This window comes from Suricata suricatta, chromosome 4, assembly GCF_006229205.1.
Source record: "Suricata suricatta isolate VVHF042 chromosome 4, meerkat_22Aug2017_6uvM2_HiC, whole genome shotgun sequence".
Lineage (NCBI taxonomy): Eukaryota > Metazoa > Chordata > Mammalia > Carnivora > Herpestidae > Suricata > Suricata suricatta.
The window spans coordinates 53,848,953-53,856,926 of NC_043703.1; positions in this window are offsets into that span (position 1 = coordinate 53,848,953).

The following is a 7,974-nucleotide window of genomic DNA, read 5'->3' on the forward strand; positions in this document are numbered from 1 at the left end:
TTACATCTTCTCTTCCAAAATAAAAGTAACAAGTTGACTGTGACACTGAAGTCGAGACTAGAGCAGCAGACAGAGGTCTCACTTTAAATTTGTCTTTTTCTTTTTTCTTTTTTTTTTTCTTTTTTTGCACAGGGCATGGCTTGAATTAGTTTTATTTTTCTTAACTTTAAATATATATATGAAAATATATATTAAAATGTTCTCTAAAAAAAAAAAAAAAAAAAACCACCCCAGAGCTTTACCCAATGGCAGCAGTGGGAGTAGTCCAAGAAGATAGGCAGTAACTCACATCGAATAATAGCTTGGTCAGGGATTCTCTCAATGTAAGTATTACAGTTTTAATTTTTCTTGCCTGGTGGCATTTAAATAACACAGAAAGTTCATCTAAATTCAAGTAGTAGGTGCAACATATTTGTTCTAGTCTGCCACTTCACACAAGAGGACGTTGGTTACATCTGTCTGGATATAGAAAGGAATTTTTATCCTAGCATTTGTCTCTCCACCACCTGCCAACCCCACCACCACAACTAATACAGAAAGTCAGGACTGTTAAGTGCATTTAGTAAGTCATCAGTGACCCAAACTTTATGCTGACCAGAGAGAGAGGGGTTTTCATCATTTAGGAAACAGATTGTTGGAACTGAAGACTCACGTAGTTAACCAACACAGTGAATAAGCTGAATCGAAAGATTTGCAGTGATTATTTCATTTAGAAGATGTCAGAAGAAGAGAAAAAAATCTATTGAAAACAAATTTGCAATAGAGTTAAATTTTTAAAAAGGCTCAATTATAACTCTTATAATACTAATGGTCAGTTCTTCCTCTGGGTTCTTAATGGCTATTGGATTTTCAATTTACAAAGAGAATGTTTGACCCCAGGGAAAGCAATTAACATCCTTTTCACCACAAAATATTCATTGCTCAAGGTTTCTGAAAACTGGATGGAACTGTAAATGGATCACTATAATAAAATCAATTTTAAAATGTTATTTACATAATACTCTTTGGATTCAGGCAATAGCCAAATTCTGATTATCTCATTAATGAAGGGTACATAGAAATAAAAGAATATACAATGATAAGTAACTGTTAAGGGTTTTTTGCCAGCCCTACTTAAATCTAAGTATTGACGGGGCTCCTAGGTGGCTCAGTCAGTTGAGCTTCCAGCTTTGGCTCAGCTCATGATCTCATGGTTTGTGGGTTCCGGCCCCACATCGGGGCTCTGTGCTGACAGTTAGCTCAGAGCCTGGAGCCTGTCTTCAGATTCTGTGTCTCTCTCTCTCTGACCCTCTCCTGCTCGTACTGTCTCTCTCTGTCTCTCAAAAATAAATAAAAAACATTAAAAAAATCTAAGCATCGAATCCAGAAAAATAAATAGCAATGGAGCAGAAATATCACTAATTACAGTCTCCTCTCAGAAGTCATTCCATATTGATCAGTTCTGTCCTCCCAAGTATAGTTTGTTTACCAGTCCTGAGGAATTAGAGATGTGTCCACATGGGCCAGTTGGTTATAGAACAAAGACTTGTGACCCAGCCTCCTTTATCCCCACACAGAGCTGAACTTGTGTGTACCCCAAATGGGTTTGGTCGGCACTTAAGTCTCTTAGTTTAGCAGTCACAGAAGAAAGGTAGTGCCTTTCTTTCTGGATGCTTGACTGTTCCAACCTGGCCGACAGGTCGGTTGACACAGGTTCCCGAGGGAGGGAGTAAGAAGGGGGTAGGGCAGGGAGCACAGAAAATGGAGGCAAGACAAAAGTCTCTGATCAAGCCTCGGTTTATTGAAAAAACACACACACCTTATATAAGGTTCAAGGCAGGAAGCAAGGCAGTTGACCTAGGTCGGTTGCTAGGAAACAGGGTCAAGTGATTAAGGCTAGGGTAAAGGAGGAACCAAACCGAAGTTTTTAGCGCAGCGCCTGAGGGGCCGACACTACCCTGCCTACAGGCGGTTGATCTTTGTTCTTCCGGCAGCTCCTGACAGGGAGTGGCACTTCCCTGCCTACAGGTGGCTGATCTTAGCAGCTCCCCACAGATGCTTGACAGACAAGTGCTGTCGAAAGAAATTTATTATACCTAGGAATAAAAACAATTAGGCAATCAGCTCGTTGCTAATTTGGGGGCTCCAATTTTCATGGGCCATGTAGGCTCTTCTTGACAAGTGATCAAGGGATGTGGGAAAAATTAAACAACAACAAAACTATGGCTGTAGGGTTGAGAGACAAAGAGGATGTGAGCCTGGGAATGACTATATTGCAGATGGATTGCAAGCTGCTCTCCATAAGGCCCTCTTCAGTGCTCAGGATATATTTTTTTAATCCAAATACCTATTGGCCTTTCACACAGCCTTCGCATGAAGAACACCTCACTCACTGACCTTCACTCAGGTCTGTGCCAGAATCAAGTTTTGACCTTTCATCTCATGGGAATGATGGTGGGACATTTTTCCAAAGAATAAATGATAGAATTTGAATGTTAACAATTTTGTAATCCCTAATGAAATGCTGGGTCTATGAATAAACATCAATGGCTGCCAACATCACAAAAAGAAAGAAACCTTGACATGATGCATCTCTTGCTGAAAGACCATGAAGGAAATGGTCTTGACCTCCACCAACACAGAACCTAAGTCTGCTTATGATTCAAAATATAACTACCAATTTATAGGATATCAAAGGGAAGGAGACATATCATAAAAGACACCCTGAGGATACAATCAGCAAAATACACAATGTAAATAAGTATACAAGACGGGGCGCCTGGGTAGCTCAGTCGGTTAAGCGTCTGACTTTGGCTCAGGTCATGATCTCACAGTTCTTTGGTTCGAGCCCCATATCAGGCTCTGCTGACAGCTAGCTCAGAGCCTGGAGCCTGCTTCAGATTCTGTGTCTTCCTCTGTCTCTGCTCCTCCCCCACTCATGTTCTGTTTCTCTCTCTCTCAATAATACATAAACATTTAAAAACAATTTTAAAAAGTATACAAGAAAACTAATCTAGTTTCTGAAATTTTTTAAAGTCTATTTTTTTAGTACTCTGTACACCACTGTGGGGTTTGAACTCATGATCCTGAGATTAAGATTCACATGCTCTTCCTGACTAATATAGCCGGGGGTCCCCCCTTTTTTTCTTTGTTAATAACAATGAGAAAGAAGGAGAGAAGAAATGAAACCTAGAAGGTGTCTCAGCCAATCCCAATGCATGACCCTTGAATCTCAATCTAGACTATAAAACCTTTATTTTCAGTATTTCAGGTGTTTTTAAAACTTGTGATAAAATACATATTACACAAAACTCACCATCCTAACCATTTTCAAGTGACATTCAGTGACATTAAGTACACACATTGTTGTGAAACCATCACCACCATCCGTCTCCAGAATTGTTTTGTCTTGCAAAACAGATATTCTGTGCTCACGAAACGGTCATTCCTCATTCCTTCCTTTAACTCCTGGCAATCACTGTTTTACCTTTTTTTCTACCATGTTTTTATGAAGTTGACTACTCTGGGTACCTCATATAAGTGGAATCATACATATTTGTCCTTTTGTGACTGGCTTTTTTCACTTAACATAATGTCCTCAAGGTTCATCCATGTTGTAGCATGTGTCAGAATTTCCTTCCTTTTTAAGGCCAAATAATATTCCACTGTGTGGGTGTGTGGGTGTGTCTGTGTGTGTGTATACCATATTTTCTTTATCTTTCCTTTCTCCTATGGACACTTATGTGTGTTGCTTCTACCTTTTGGCTATTGTGAATAATATTGCTATAAAAATATTTTTAAGCACTAGCCAAAAGAATGTATAATCTTTCCCCCCTTTCCCTTTTCCTGCCGGTTGGAACATGCAGACGTTGTGTCCACCATGTAGAAAAGGGCAACACTACAGAGACAGTGAAATAGTAAGACGGAGGAACGCTTGGCCCCCAGCCACTCTATGGAACAGAGCCTTTATCAGCTCAGCTGTTTATATGAGACAGAAGTAAAAGTTACATTGACAGAGCTATGGCAAGAGCTCTCCTTACAGAGAGGAGCCTTAAACTCAACTTTTCTCAACCCTACCCATTGATGGGGGTGACGGTGGGGGTGGGGGGCCTGTGCTTGCTTTAGCTAAGACTTTCTCCTAGCCCTGCCTGTGAAAGCTATCCTGCCCATATGTTTGTGTACTGGGAGTAAAAATCTGATGCAGTAATAGAAAAACCCCTAGATTTTGCTGGTAGCAGGAATGTGGACATAATTCCTCATTGCTATTCAGCACATGTGGCTTCTCTGGGTTTGAAATCTGAACATTAGTGAGGATCCATCTGTTTAATATGGTATCTTAGGACTTACTGTGATTTTTATCTGGGTACTTTCCCCAAGTATTTCCATGTGGTTTCTTAGCTATAGTTTTATTTAATACATAAGATATGATAGAAAAGTTTTGGTAAATTATATATGAAAACAAATTGGATTTCATTATAGCAATGACATTAAATTTCCTTGTGCTTTATCTAACACTTGATTTCCAGAGTAATCCCTAATGGGCAATTAAATTGACTTACTGAGAATGAGGGCTTTGTGCAGGCCACAGCAGCCATATGTTACATCATACATAAAACACTTAACAGAAGCAATTCAACTGCATTATGTCATCTTGTTCAGCAAAATGCATCCAGCGTCTTGTCTGAGCCCCCGAAGGGCGTGCGCTTACAGGTGTGTTTTGTTTCCTTGTACTGAGTGATCACTTGTCAAAAGGTCCTATTCTGCTACTCAGCCAGGAATCACAAAGCCCTGTCAACTCTACCTCTGGAATCTATCTATATGTGTCCAGTTCATCTCCACTGCCGCCTTCCTAATCCAAATCACTGTCCTCTTACACTTGCATAAGTGCAATATTATCTGAACTAGTCTCTTGGTTTCCATTCTGGCCCCTTTTTATTTTGCACAACGACTAATCTTTATTTTTTAATTTAAAAAAATTTATTTATTTTTGAGAGAGAGAGAGAGAGAGACCAAGTGTGAGTGGGAAAGAGGCAGAGAGAGAGAGAGAATCTGAAGCAGGCTCCAGGCTATGAGCTGTCAGCACAGAGCCCGATGTGGAGCTTGAAACCCATGAACTGTGAGATCATGACCTGAGCCCAACCTATTGAGCAAGCCACCCAGGCGCCCCTAGACAAATCTTTTTAAGCATGCAAACTGGGGAGCGTCTGGTGGGCTCTCTTAATCTCAGGGCTGTGAGTTGGAGCCCCATGTTGGGTATAGAGATTATTTTAAACAATAAATATACTTGGGGTGCCTGGGGGGTTCATTTAGTTTAGCGTCTGACTCTTTTTTTTATACTTTATTGTGATGTTGGTTTCCATATAATGCCCAGTGCTCTTCCCCACAAGTGCCCTCCTCCATACCCATCACCCCCACTTCCCCTTTCCCCCTCACTCTTCAGCCCTCAGTTTGTTTTCAATATTCCAGAGTTTCTCATGATTTGCCTCACTCCCTCTCCCCCTTCCCCTCCCCATGGTCCTCTGGTAAGTTTCTCCTGTTAGACTTATGAGTGAAAGCATATTGTATCTGTCATTCTCTGCCTGACTTATTTCGCTTAGCATGCCACCCTCGAGTTCCATCCACGTTGCCACGAATGGCCAAATTTCATTCCTTCTCATTGCCATGTAATATCCCATTGTATAGAAAATCCACATCTTCTTGATCCATTCATGAGTTGATGGACATTTAGGCTCTTTCCATGATTTGCCTATTGTTGAAAGTGCTGCTATGAACCTTGGGATACATGTGCCCCTATGCATCAGCACTTCTGTATCCCTTGGGTAGATCCCCAGCAGTGCTATTGTTGGGACATAGGAGAGTTCTATTGTTAATTTTTTGAGGAACCTCCACACTGTTTTCCAGAGCGGCTGCACCAGTTTACATTCCCACCAACAGTGTAGGAGGGTGCCTGTTTCTCCACATCCTCACCAGCATCTATAGTCTCCTGATTTGTTCATTTTAGCCACTCTGACCGGTGTGAGGTTTTGATTTGAATTTCCCTGATGATGAGTGACACTAAGCATTGTTTCACGTGTCTGTTGGCCATCTGGATGTCCTCTTTGGAGAAGTGTCTATTCATGTTTTCTGCCCATTCTTCACTGGATTATTTGTTTTTTGGGTGTGGAGTTGGTGAGTTACTTATAGATTTTTGGATACTAGCCCTTTATCTGATATGTCATTTGCAACGATTTTTCCCATTCTGTCTGTTGCCTATTAGTGTTTTTTTTTTAATTGTTTCCTTTGCAGTGCAGAAGCTTTTTATCTTGATGAAGTCCCAAGAGTTCAGTTTTGCTCTTGATTCCCCTGCCTTTGGGGATGTGTCGAGTAGAAAATTGCTGTGGTTGAAGTCAAGGAGACTGTTTCCTGCTTTCTCCTTTAGGGTTTTGATGGTTTCCTGTCTCACATTAAGGTCCTTCATCCATTTTGAGTTGATTTTTGTTTATGGAAAAGAAAGCAGTCTAGCTTCATTCTTCTGCATGTTGCTGTCCAGTTCTCCCAGCACTACCTGTTAAAGAGGCTGTCTTTTTTCCATTGGATACTCTTTCCTGCTTTGTCAAAGGTTAATTGGCCATACATGTGTGGGTCCAGTTCTGGGTTCTCTGTTCTATTCCATTGGTCTATGTGTCTGTTTTGTGCCAATACCATACTGTCTTGATGATGACAGTTTTATAGTAGAGGCTAATGTCTGGGATTGTGATGCCTCCTGTTTTGGTTTTCTTCTTCAATATTACTTTGGCTATTCGGGGTCTTTTGTGGTTCCATACAAATATTAGGATAGTTTAGTCTAGCTTTGCAAAGCATGCTGGTGCAATTTTTATTGGGATTGTATTGAATGTGAATTGCTTTGGGTAATAGTGACATTTTAACAGTGTTTATTCTTGTGATCCATGAACATGGAATGTTTTTCCATTTCATTGTGTCTTCTTCAATTTCTTTCATAAGTTTTCTATAGTTTTCATTGTATAGGTCTTTTATATCTTTGGTTAGGTTTATTCGTAGGTATTTTATGCTTTTTTGTGCAATTGTGAATGGGATCAGTTTCTTGATTTCTCTTTCTGTTGCTTCCTTGTTGGTGTATAAAAATGCAACTGATTTCTGTACATTGATTTTGTACCCTGAGATGTTGCTGAATTCATGGATCAGTTCTAGTAGGCTACTGCAGGAGTCGGTCAGGTTTTCCATGTAGAGTATCATGTCATCTGCAAAAGTGAAAGTTTGACTTCATCTTTACCAATTCTGATGCCTTTCATTTCCTTTTGTTGTATGATTGCTGATGCTAGGACTTCCAGCACTATGTTAAACAAAAGTGGTGAGAGTGGACACCCCTGTCGTGTTCCTGATCTCAGGGGGAAAGCTCTCAGTTTTTCCCCATTGAGGATGATATTAGCAGTGGGCTTTTTATAAATGGCTTTTATGATGTTTAAGTAAGTTCCTTCTATCCCAACTTTCTCAAGGGTGTTTGTTTGTTTGTTTGTTTGTTTTGGTTAAGATTCACAATCCTTAATTTTATTATTTTTTATTTTTTTAATAGTTTATTGTCAAATTGGTTTACATACAACACCCAGTGCTCTTCCCCATAAGTACCTTCACCATCACCACCACCTCTTTTCCCCCCTCCCCCTTCCCCTTCAACTCTCAGTTCATTTTCAGCATTCAATAGTCTTTCAAGTTTTGCATCCCTCTCTCTCCCCAAATCTCTTTTCCTCTTCCCCTCCCCCAGGTCCTCCATTAGGTTGCTCCTGTTTTCCTGTTAGACCTATGAGTGTAAACATATGGTTTCTGTCCTTCTCTGCCTGACTTATTTCGCTTAGCATGAGACCCTCAAGGTCCATCCACTTTCCTACAAATGGCCATATTTCATTCTTTCTCATTGCCATGTAGTACTCCATTGTGTATATATACCACATCTTCTTGATCCATTCATCAGGTGATGGACATTTAGGCTTTTTCCATGTT